This window comes from Lepidothrix coronata, unplaced genomic scaffold (genome assembly GCF_001604755.1).
Source record: "Lepidothrix coronata isolate B3197 unplaced genomic scaffold, Lepidothrix_coronata-1.0 Scaffold278, whole genome shotgun sequence".
Lineage (NCBI taxonomy): Eukaryota > Metazoa > Chordata > Aves > Passeriformes > Pipridae > Lepidothrix > Lepidothrix coronata.
The window spans coordinates 13,609-26,481 of NW_016690458.1; the positions used below are offsets into that span (position 1 = coordinate 13,609).

The 12,873-nt window shown below is 47.8% G+C and overlaps 1 protein-coding gene across 2 annotated transcripts in view; it reads left to right on the forward strand.

Annotated features, from left to right (window-relative positions):
• Nucleotides 1–5,090: 5,090 nt before the first annotated feature.
• Nucleotides 5,091–12,873, forward strand: part of NDRG3 (NDRG family member 3) — a 60,452-nt gene continuing 52,669 nt past the window's right edge. For both annotated transcript variants that reach the window (XM_017836481.1, XM_017836482.1), the window contains exon 1: nt 5,091–5,145. The gene's annotated coding sequence lies outside the window, so the exon portion shown is untranslated. The remainder of the gene's footprint in view (nt 5,146–12,873) is intronic.

Genomic DNA, 12,873 nt, shown 5'->3' on the forward strand with positions numbered 1-12,873 from the left:
CTGCCAGGGAGCAGCAACCCGCTCTGGCAGCGGGGACGGGGTTTGACCCTGGCCTCCCCAGCCAGGTGCTCTGTCCCCAGATGGACCCCTGCCCTCAGTTGTTGGGGACATGCAGCCTCTTTGCTTTGCCACTGAAGCACTTTCTCCTCTATAAAATGACTCATCACTATTTTTACCAGATTTTTTTCCATATTTCTATCAATCACATTCTCTGGAATAGCTTCTATACATTTGCCTGATACAGTCAGTAAACTGAGTGGTCTGTAGTTCCCCAAATCCCTTTTAAAAAGCAGAATGGCATTTGCCATGTCCCATTCCTCTCATATCAAGGGCATTTCATTCTGTGGTTACATAAGCAGGTAGATGACTAATGTTTGTTTAGTCTACAACGCACTGAGTGAGTATGATCTAGTGCAAGTAATTTCTTCTTATGAGCAATTTGTCTCAGGATTTCTTCTACTTACCTCAGTTTGAAACAGATTTTCTGGCTGATTCATTCCCCATAAAAAAAAATCTCAGCCAGGGAACAGCCTGAAGCTGTTTTGGAGTAAACAGCAATGGCAGCAAGGCTTCAGCTGCCTTCTCAAAAATCTTTTGGATTTTTTTCTAGGCTTGAACCTCCCTGCTTTTGGATAGTAAGCAGACAGACATGGGAGTTATCTTGACTTTGGGCCTCATAGAGAAGTTTTTCATCACACCCTTGTCCATCCCATCCTGCTCCTCCTGGGGTCTGCCTCTCCCCCTGCCCACTGCTGGCACCCAGCTGGGCAGAGAGCCCAGGAGCTTCATGCCACCCTGCCTGTCCAGAAAGACACCACTGCCCACAGCTGCTGCTTTAGAGCTCTGCGAGCCCTGTGAGGAACGGGACTTTTTCTGGACCAGGCACAAGATTTGTCACACAGGTCTCCTGTAGAGAAGCAAGTATTGTGCTGTGATTGTGCTGTGACTGAGCTTCAGGAGATGGTATCTAAGGTAGAGCCCTGTTTTATAAGCATTTCATCAGTTTCTTATCACACTGTACCATGCGTTTTCTTAGAGGATGTCTTCTATCATTCATGTTTTAATTCACTAATTATTTTACAAACATTGAGCATATTTCCAGTCCAAAGCTCCATCCCAAACTACTCAGTCTCCAGAACCACGCCTTCAGTTAAATCTATACCTATTGACATCAATTTGCTATATATCTTACATATAATGTATATGTCATATATCATTAACATATATCATAGATAACATATCTATAATCTTAACCATTCATTTATGTACATTTATACGTATAGCTTTAATTTGGATATTTTGGCTACTTTCTCAGCCTGCTCTTCTGCACCAATATCACAGGTGTCTTTCAAAGATTTTCTTCCCTTTTACTGTAACCCTGATGGCATTGTCCCATTTAGAGCTTTTTCAGAAAATGAGATGTGAAAAAATGCATTCCATCAGTCACATTCCCACATTTTCCATCACTTCCACTACACACCTCTAATGTGTAGCTGTACTTTCAGGCATGCTGAGCTTTCATTGCTTTAGTTTCTATTTATACTTACTAGGAAGTGAACACAGATATAGCAACTACTAAACAAAACACTTACTGATGGAAAGGCAAAGGTTTGTAGAGGCAGAAGGAACCTGATGCAGTTTGTTTTCTAGGTAGGAGGACAGGAGCCACCCCTACCTGCACAAACAGAGCCAGTGCTCCTGGCCACTGTGCCTGGAGCAGGGCCAAGCTTGGGCAGAAAGGGGGTTTTGCTGAAAAGGAGCAGAAGAGCCTTTTGTGTTTGGCTGCTGGGTGGGTGTATGGGCCCTCCACACCTGGTCTGTGCCCCTCAGCCACAAACCAGCCTACACAAGGAGTTCTCTGCCTTGAGAACACCGAGCGGCCAAGCTCAGCCTGGCCCTTTTTGCACCATGAGCTGCACTGCCCCAGACTCCTCAGTAAATGGTCAACATGAAGAATGTGCAGTGACAGTGTAGAAGGTGTTTTCGACTTGCCAACGAAACAAGCAGAGTGCTCCTTTCAACTCTTCCACTTCCATGAAAGCCCCAGAAAGACACAAATGATCCATGGGCCATGATACAAAGCAATGAGGTTTGTGGAGAGCAGCTTTGCCCCCCTGTCCTCAATGTCACCATGCTCCATCTTATGGGGAGGAGCAGCCTTTTGTGGGAGCTCTTTGAGCCAAGGCACACCATGAGGGGAGCTTTCTGGACGTGAGCAGCTCACTGCTTTGGAAACACAAGCCCTTGCATGAGGCCCTCTTGCACAGCTCACCTTACGGGCCTGCCATTCCCCGTGCACCCCTGGGGAGCAGCTGCTCCATATCCTGGCTGGGACTGAAGGGGACAGTCACCACCTGTGTAGCCTGGGAAGGTGCTGGACAGTAGGAGAGCCCCATCCTGGCGAGGCAGAGCTGCAGGAGACCAGGCTCCAGCCGGGAGCTGCTGGGGTAGCTTTGCTCTCTGCATGAAACTGCAAAGGCCTGGGAAATCAATGCCACTGGTCCAGGAGATTTGAACAAACCTGGTGAGGCCTGTGGATGTAGGGATGGCAGAGTTAAGCTTGTGTCCCACTGTTCCCCTGACTACTGCCACAGAAGACAGAGGTGCCTGCTCGGGACCAGCCCTGGCTGTCACCTGATCCCTGCTGTCCCTCCTGGAAACAAGCCATCCATCAGCCTGGACAGCCCTCAACAATCAAATGAGTCTCCTCTGGGAAAATCAAGAGAATAGGCTCCCCTCACCTTGCAGTGCAGCAGCATATATGCTGCATGCTTCTTTCTGTGCTGTCACAAAAGCTGTCAGAGGGAGAAATGTTAGATTTTGAACTTCTTGCAGACTGAGACCCATCCCAGCAGCCTTCCAGCCCAGTTAGATGCTTTGATAGAGACTCTGTTTTGTCAAAGCTGATACTTCTGGCAAACACTCTCCTTCAGAGAGTGCTGAATGCAAATATGCAGAGAAGATGTTGGAGCATCTCCGATTGCAACAAAAAACAACAGTACTTTGGAAAATATGACGTGGATTAGGCAGAAGAGAGGCTGGCAGAGACAGACTGAATTCTAGCTGTTTTTTTCCAAATACAGCTTTCTTCTGAATGCAAACACTCCTTTTATCCGTACTAAATGTACACATTTGAGCAAGTGATGGTGAGGTTTAAGTTGGCTTAAGACAGTTGTATCAATTTGTAGTGAACAATTCATTTTTCTATAAAGCTTGAAAAATAATTAGTTGAATTAAAATACAATGCTGTTTCAAGATTGTCTTAGGATTTTGAACTACAGATCTGGATGGAGGGAGTGGTTGTTTCATTGCCACTGATCTCCTAGACTGACTCACATGGCCAGGTTGACATGTCTGAGTGACTGCAAAAAGCATTGAGAAGCCCCAGTCCTGACTGCCTTTACAGCCAGAGAGCCATCACATCATGGTTATTGCTGCACTGGATGCTCAACACCACAGTGTAAGGTTTTTTCTTCAGTGTCTGCTCTGAGAAAAATAGAAACTCACACTATCTGGGAGAATTGCGGAAAAAAAGGACATGTGTCAGTCAAAAGCACAGTGGGAGGAGGTGGTGTTAGTTAGGGCAAATGCTGTTGCCTTTCGCAGGGTCCTGGACTGATCTTCTGCAGCACATGCCCAGATGAAATAACATAGAATCACTGAGGCTAGAAAAGTCCTCTGAGATCATCAAGTCCAATCAGTAACCCAGCACTGCCAAGGCCACCGCTGAACCATGTCCTCATGTTTGAGGAGTCCATTTGGCGCAGGGGGCTCGGGTGCAGCCGCAGTGCCAGCTGCAGACTCTGCTCTGCCTGAAGGGAGCCTGAGGCAAGAGGAACTGCCACCCCTGGGCATAACAGAGGGCAGGGGCACCCGTGGCCCAGCCGGGTGCCTGGGCACTCAGAGACACAGCACGAGCTGAGGACTGGGGAGGAAGAGCTGAGACTTGCACACACTTGGACTGGGAGGGGAGAAAAGCCCAGGGGTCTTTTGTTGGGCGTCCCTCCTTGGAGGTACCAGCTCCAGCTGCTCCCGCGTTACTGTGCCGTGAATAAATTGCTTTGTGGAACGAGACACCTGAGACTCTCCATGGGAGCCCTGGTGTGACTGTGAGTGGGGTGTGCGGGGAGCCGAGCGGGACCTGCCAGGCACGGGAGCCGCCGCTGCAAAGGGGCTTCAGTGCTGCGGGTAAAGTCCCTGGTGGTGGGAGTGCGACTGCCAGGGAGTCCCGGGAATGGTCACACCGGGAAGTTTCCTCAACACCCAAGTGCAACATCCACACATTTTCTGAACACTTCCAGGGATAGTGACTCCAGCATTGCCCTGGGCAGGCTGTTTCAATGCCTGACCATCCTTTTAGTGAGGAAATTTTCCCTAATATCCAATTTAAACGTCTCGTGGCACAACTTGAGGCCCTTTCCTCTCGTCCCGTCACTTGTTCCCGGCGAGAAGAGCCCGACCCTTCCCGGGACGTGCTCGGGAATGATTTACCTACACACTCCTCAGCTCTGCGTCGCCTCCTCCAGCGCTGTTCAGCACCAGCCTTCAGCTGCTGAGGTAGAAGCGTTTCGCGGGACCACAGGGTGGCATCAGAAACCAGGGCGCGGGGTAAGTTTGGGTAGTACCTTGTCTTTAAATGTTTGGGTCGGGTCCACACTGGGGGCGAGGCGAGAGGCGCCGGGTGTGCTACACTATCCCGCGAAGTGAGCGTTTCCAGTTGGAGGCTTCCTGGAGAGCAGGAAAAGGCAGCAGGAGGCGGAGGACGGCACACGCCTTCCGCGGGGCGCAACCCCAGGTGCCGGGCAGGCCGAGCTTGCTGTGCCACGGGGGTGCGATCCCCGAGCGGGGACAGAGGGACAGCACCGGGGGGGTCAGCGAGCCGAACCGGACCTGCACCAGGGGAGTGCCTGCGCTGCCTCCCTGCCCGCGTTTCCCCACGGCCGGTGGTACCCTCCCCACCCGCGTTCCCTCCCTGTCCGCGTCCCTCACGGCTGGAGGGGGGGGGGGCGCTCCCGCCGCGCCGCCTTGTCCCGCGGGGGGCGGGGCCTTGCTCTCTGCCGCACCGCCCCCCGCGCAGGGCGGCCCCGCGCAGGCGCAGCGCGGGCGGTGTCGCGGCGGGCGGAGAGCGGCGGTCCCGCGGTGCAGGTGAGCCCCGGCCCGGCCCCGCGGGTCTGCCCCGGCCCCCCGCTCCTGCCCTGCCCTGCCCTGCCCGGCCCGGCCCCGCGGGCCCCGCGGGCCCCGCGTCTCCGGCCCCGCCCCGGCCCCGGGACGCGCCGCCGCCCCCGGGCAGCAGGTGCCGCGCGGCGGCGGCGGGCGGGCCGGGCTGAGCGGCAGCCGCGCCCGCGGGCACCGTGTGTCCCGGCGCGCCCGGCTCCGCGGCCGCCGGGGGGTCACGGCGGGGCCCCGCTGAGGGAGGCGGCGGCGGAGAGACCCGCTGACCCCGCGCTGGGAAATGACCTCTCGTCGCTCCGCGCTCCGCCGGAGAGCGGGAGGGACGCCTGGGGAGCGCACGGGTTTATTGCGGTCCCTTCATGTAAATAGCGCTCGGCTTGCTCTCATCTACTTGCTCTCATCTGTAGCTTTCCTTCCTGGTATTCACATCTCGAAATTCTTGTTTGTATTATTTAGTTTGGACAACGAAAACGGGGTGTTTTTCTTTATTTTGTCCCTGCCTTGTCGGAACATGAATGCGAAAGGAATAGCTTGTAAAAGATTTTTTGACTAGAGTCATCACATTAGGTTAATGTCTCTTTTTTTTCTATTTTGTATTTAATGTGAGTCACAAGGAGCTACAATTAAGCTACAATTTAAAACATTATAGCAAAATCAGACGGTTCTGCTGTCTCACAGCCCCTGATTATGAGGTGCTGCGTGGAACAGGGGGTGTTGCAGAGCAGGTGAGGCCTGTCCTGGCTCCCGGCGGGGGCTGGAGCCGAGGGGGTCCCGCGGAGACTGAGAGCCTGGTGTCTGCCCCGTGCTTTGGGTGCTCCTGAAAGGAGGATGGAACCCGTGTGTGATCCCAGCATGTGAATCGCTGTCAGCTTGGAGCAGGACTTGGGTGACTTTGTCACACTCGTGTTTGCTCCAGAGAATAGGAAAGATCTGGTAAGGATCAGCGGAAATTGCATCTGGGAAACCCAGAAGAGCTTTTGTGCTTGAATGCTGAGGTGATGAGAAGATGGGGGTTACAAGTGGAGAAGAATGCAACATTCCTGGAAGTGTTCTAGGCCAGGTTGGGCAGGGCTTGGAGCAACCTGGTCTAGTGGAGGGTGTCTCTGCAGGGAGTTGGAAGTGGTTGAGCTTTAAGGTTCCTCCCAACCCATTCCTGGGTTCTATGAAGAATCTGCTTCTGCTATCTGTGCCAGGCATGCTCATGAGTCTCCTGTATTCAGGAGGACTTGGGGGCTTATTGCTTTAGCTTGTGCCTTGCCTTACCTGTAGAAACAACACTCTTCCAAGTTCTGGAGCCTGTCAAACCATGTTTGGCACCAGTGGATCAGTCTGTGGTGAAAAGCGAAAAGGTGATGTAAAGTCGAAGAGCTGGGTTTAAAATTAGTGTGGATGTTTTCTAGTGTAATAATTTACTTGGGCTGGGGGAGCAGAGCTTACTAGATGCCTCTCTTAGTGAATTGGGGGTAGATCCCTGAAGGGGCAAGAAGATTGCTAGGATTCATCTGGATTGTTGGCCATTGGACTGGGGATTGTGGAGGGAGCTCAGGACTGGCAGTGATTGTTCCGATTTCATTTATTTGTTTGGAATTTTGAAACTTAGCTTGTGTGTGGCACACAAGGCATGGAAACTTGTCTTGAGGGCAGCAGCTTGGTGTGGGCTATATTTGGCTTGTATTGAGATGTTTGCAGGTGTAGAAGCGGAAATGTTACACAGTGAAAATTAAACAATGCTATACAATTAAAATTGCACAACTTCTGGAAGCAGCGTTATTGGAGGCTGTAATTACATTCCTAGCTACTCATTTTGTATCTGAGGTTAAAAATTAATTGAAATGAGAAAACGTGTTTGATTTGCATTTTCCTGGTCTCTGATCACCTTCAGAAACCCTCCAGTGCTCCTGTTTGCAGCTCATATTTCACATTGTTCATGTATGACACAGTCATCAGTGTTTTTCATTGGTAAGTGTGGTGGTACATTTAGATTTCAGAGGCCTTATTACGTACGACATGTATTTTGGTTCCTTAGAGATATACTAGAAAATTTTCTTGAAGATATTACTGGGACATTTTTGCTTAAACATTCCTCTGTTGTATGCTCAAGGTAAACATTATAGCAAAGTAGTAATATATAGCTATTTCAATAAGAAGCACAAAAAATTACAGTCATAGTATAGTTTAAGTACAAAAATAAAAAAGGAGAAAGCAATTCATCTTTAATTTTTTGGGGGTTGGTTTTCACGTGTAAGAGACTAAGGATTTTAATTTTTAATTACTTAATTGTCATTCTCACAAACAATAACTCTATTGGATTGCCGGCACTATTGCTTCCTGGAAAATGGTGAAGCCAAACCCTCAGTTTTGTTTCCGTAGGCAGTGCTAACACCATAACCCCCCCTGAGCAGGGTTTATCTTGTGCTCATCATGTCAGCTGTGTCTTGGATACAAGTAAATCTGTGTGTGCTGCCTAAGCCCGTGCTGGGCACTGCGCAGGGCTGGCTCAGGCTATTTGTGGCTGGGATCATTAAGGCCTGGTTTAACCCACAGTGGTTCCATGAGAGCAGAGGAGGGGTTTGCCGCTGTTTCCCTGTGTAATGTTGAAGACAGCGTTCCTGATAGGTGTTTCGGTGCTTCTCAGTGGTCTCATTTTCACGTGAATGTGGTTTGGGAGGAAAAATAAAATGCTACATTTGCTTTTCCCTGGGAATTCTCAGTGTTCTGTCCAGTCAGGTTAGTTATAAAGCAGAGCAGTTCTGATTTGGTCCTGCCATGAAAAGGGCTGGGTGACTGTGCAAACCAGAGTTGATGAGAGGTTTCTATAACCTCACTTGGGCTTCAGTTCTGTGCTTGTAAATTCTGAATTGTAAATGGGACTTACTGGATTTTTAATGATCTTATTGATCACTCACTGTTTTCTACGTGGTCATATCCTCTTGTCTTCTGTGACTGATATAGCACACTTTGTTATAGTAAACCAGTTGGTGCTGTGGGAAGCATGGAAGGAACGGCTCTGTTTTCATTTGGTTATTGTCCTTCCCAGGCTTGGATGTGTTTCTCTGTTTACAGTGGGCATAGTTCCCCAAAGAGGTGTTCCTTATTTTACATAGGGTAAAAACAGTAGAGGTTTTGAATGCAATGTTTAATTTTGAAGTAACCTTTACTGTTCAGTCGTGTATAAACCAGATTCTCCTTTTAACTACCAGATGGATTAAAAATGTGAAACTGACACTTTCTGCCCCTCCCAGGAGCTGGAATTGTGACTTTTTACCTGTGTGTTTGAACAGAGGAGATAGGCAATCTGCAGCTTCCTTTTCTTCTGTATTTTAGTCATGGAGCTGTGTGTTACATCTTAAACTGGCTGGCATGCTAAAGGGCTGGTCCTATTCTTGCTCTGTCTTGTACCACCTTCAGCATTTACTGGAGGTTTTCCTGATCCATTTTAGTTTGCTAAATAATCAGAGCACTAATCCAGCCCCTCTGTGTCCTCATGTCCCCAGAAGATCAGCTTTTGCCAGGTAAGCAAGCTGAATAAGTTCAAAGAAGGGCTGAGGAGTACCAGAGACCTAATTGATTTTTGCAGAGTAAGAACAGCCGTCGAGTCAGGTGGGACCATCTAGTCTGCTGTTCTTTCCTAAGAGTGATCAAAAAGAGAAGAGCATAAGGTCAGGATATGTTATATAAACCTTTGCCTGATGGCCCTCTTGTCTCTCCTCAGCTGTAGGATGTCAAGAGTTAGATGTTGTTTGCTTTTATTTTGTTCATGCTTAATGCATTTTTCTGTGAACTAGAATGTGTCTCACATCTGTTTAAATGTGTGGCACTGCCACGTCCCAGGGGAGACCTTCCAGAGCACAGAATCGTGCTGACTACCTCTGCTTGTTTTCTTTTGAACTTGACAGCTGCTGACTTCATTTCCTATCTCTTAGCTGTTGTATTGTTTAGACATAGTGAACAACTGATCTTGATTTACCTTCTCTGTTCAGCTGATGATTTTACAGGTTTCTGTCTTATGTCACTGCAGCAATCTCTGTTTCCAGGCAGAAGAGCCCTAGCCTGATTGATTATTCCTCATTCACGTTTTCAAACCTTGTTTCCTTGTAAAAAATATTTTCCCTTCCATTATGTCCTTTGGAAAGGAAGGAGCAGGCACTGCATCCAGCATTCAAGCTGCAGACATGCTATAACTTTATGCGGTGATTTTATTACTAATAATTTCCTAACATTAGCTTTATTTTTTCATATGTTGAATGGCTTTGAACTGATGCTTTAATCAACCTGTTGTGACTCCAGCAAGATTTTCTGAGTATTAATGATCAGTTTGGAGCACACCACTCTATATGTGAAATAAGGACCACTTATCTTCAGACCGCTATTTTGTTTGCACTGAATTTCATCTGTTATTTTATTTCCCTGTGGTTCACTCTCAGAGGGTTTTTTTGCAGATCTTCAGCCAGCCCTTCTCTTTGTTCTCAGAACAGCTCATATCCTCAGGAGACTTTCACTCCACTCCTTGCCCCTTTTTGCAGCCTGTTTATGAATACAGTGTGCAGCAGAGCACTGCAAAAGGCTCCTGGCTGACTCCCTCCCTGGGAAAACTGACCACTTATGCCTGTCCTCTGTGCTCTGTTTTCAGCTGGTTGTTAGTCCAGACCTGGGCTTGCCCCCTGGGGTTTCCCGAGGTTCAGCACCTGTCTGGGTGCGTCTGTGCGGCAGTTCCAGCGCTGCTCACGGAGAGGCTCTGCCTGTCCTGGGTTCCTCTGGCACTCCACACAGTGAGAGCCCAGGGTGCAAACAGATCTGACTGGAAATGAACCCAGCAAATTACAAATTAACGCTGAGTTAGTGTTGCTGTACTGGCAGTATACAAACGTGGGGATTTAATTAGAATCAATTCAGTCAGATAAGTGCGTATTTCTGTGCTTGCTGCTGCTGATTGAAACTGCGACCTTACAGGCTGAACTGTAGTCTAGACTGAGACAGTCTAAGTGTCTGTGCACACACTTTTCATTTCAAGTTGGCATGATTTTGATGCTGTAGTTAGATTAGCATGACTTGGTGTATGAATTACACCCAGGTACTAATTCAGTGGGGTTTGTGACTGTTTCTTGGACACTTTCCCTGGCCTGAGGCAGAAAGACATTTGAATAAGCAGAGGAGTTTAGTGCATTTATGTAAATTAATAGGGATATAGTAATATTTTTTATCCTATATGTGGACTTCTATCATGCAATCGTTCCTAAAAAATTAATATTTTAAAAATATGCAACTGGAAATTTACAAATTTTGTGATTGATACCCTTGCAGTGTTTTGTAAATGCTAGAATTATTTGGGGTCTGTGTACATTTAAGCTTCCTAAATACAGAGGATAAAGATCTTTAATGAAATTTCTGTTTGCTAAATCAACTATTCTTGAAAATTTGTATCTGAATTCTCTGGTTTTGTTATCACTCATAATAGTTTTCTGCTGAGGGTTTTTTGGGTTGTCTTTGTGTGGAGAACTGAAGTTAGGTGCTTATGTTTTTGCTAGGTTCTTTTGGCTGTGATAGTTTTGAAATTTATTACTTAGCCAACAAGGTCTGGGTTTTTTTTTGGTTTGTGTAGGTGTTTCTACCTTTGCATAGGCTGAAAGAAAAACTTGATTGGTGTAAAGGTATAGTTTTGTGGCTTGGATTGGTGTATTTTCTTTCAGAAAATGAGGGCTTAAATGTGGATTTGTGCTTTATTTTCAAGGTGGTAGGAAGATGTGACTTGAGGAGTGGTTTAAATCTGCTTTTCTGTGCTGCCAGTTCAGGTGCTGCATGGCTTGTCTCTGCCTTGGTGGAGGACTAACATAACAGTTTTGGGAGTATTGAGCAAGTACATGCTGCTCAGTTGGCAGAGGCATTTTTAGCCATTGTATGAGAACTCTACATTTGCTGTTTTGCTTATGTGGTTCATTCTAACGTGGTTTTCATCAAAGAAATGGCCCTCATTAGAAATTAAACTTCTTTTTTCCTTTAGCTTGGGTGAAAAGGTTGTCAAATACATATCATATGGTCTTAGAGAAGTCAGGGAAGGTTTTTTCTCATATTACAATGCAACTGGGCTTTATCCATGAGCTGAAGGAGAGAAAGGCACAGGACTTGGTGAAAATTTTCACATGGATTAGCTCAGCCACAGAACAAAACTGTTTTTTCCTGATAAGTAGTTAATTAGAAACATTCATTATTAAAAAACCCCAAATCAATAAGAGAATTTTTTTTGTTATTTCTAGGAGTAGGTGAATGGAACACCCAGCAAACGTTCCAGCCAATTCATACTTGGCTAATAAGTAGTTTACCAGGTCACCTGGCAGTGAGTGGCCCCTCGGTTCCATCCCTGCACAGGGTGGTCATGGGGCATGGCAGGCTCTGGGAGTCCTCTGGAGTTGGGAGCAGAACTGTGGGACCACAGGGCTGCTGGCTCCCAGCAAGGAGCCTCCTTTAAGAGGAGGGATATTATTCTTCAGCATTTTACACAGTGCAACACCTGTATAATGCAAATGCTGTAGCTGCTGCTGCTGTGGTGGTGTTTATAAAATCAGGACATCTGTTTGGTGAGACCTCAGCTGTGCTGACCTGCAGTGCCAGGTCGTAGCAGCATCTCCCTGGCCATACATGGCCTGGTGGTGTTGGGCACTGCACTCCTGCACACTGCTGGGCCACAGGATTGAGTTATTGTAGCCAGGAGTCGGCATGGAGTCCTGCAGGGCTCCCAGCTGCCATTCTCCGTTACCGCCCTGGCACCATCAAGATTTCTGCACAAATGTCTAAATTGCAAAAGGGCTGGACTTTTCCAGCAGTGTGAGTACGAAAGCACAGAGGGGCCCATAGCTTTGTCCGTACAAAAGAGCCAATGAAGAAGTTCAGGTCGTCTCTGCCTAAGTGTCGTTTCAATGGGTTTTTTCCCCAGTGTCACACTAAGAAAACCCCCAAGGCCTCCACCCCCAGGAGGAGAAGCCACAGGGGCTGTGTGCTGCAGTGACCAAGGGTGTCTCGGCCTGGGAACGCTCCCTTACAGGGGTCTTGCCATAAGAGAGGGAAGATTTAAAATATTCTTTCGGCCACACTGAGCAGAACCATTGCACTGTCTGGGCAGTGCAGTGTGCAGTACCTTTGGGGCACTGAATTTCTGTGGTTTTAACTGATTTTAAGTAGACTTGGAGTTCATGGCTGTCCAGCTCCTGTAGTCAGTCATAGAAACCACCAGCATCTTTCCTGTTTCCTACATGCAAAAGGGTTATTCATGTGCAATTGCAAAGTGTGATGCTTGCAGTTGGAGAACACTCTTTAAAAAAAGGCTTAAAGCCAGGTTGATTTTGTTGTTCTTTAGCTGAGGTTATTCATGGTATTTGAATATGTGCTTGTCTGGACATATTGCAGGTGGCCAAAGGATCTGTGACCAGAGTGCTTTGTGACAGTAACTGCTGCCTGATTTTGCTGAGGCTGTGCTCTAACAGAGGGAGCCATCTCAGATGTGTGATGGTTACTCAGAGGTGTTCCTTGCCTTAAAAGTGATTGTACTGCAGCACTCCCTGTCACTCAGCCAGTGTTCCAGTTCCCACCCCAGACCTGCAGGCAAGTTAGAGACCCTTGCTGATGTGATTTTCTTAGGGACTATCCTGGTTTTTCTGAACTTCTGTGGTGGCATGCTGGGGAGCATGGAGGTGGAGGTGCAGGAATAAA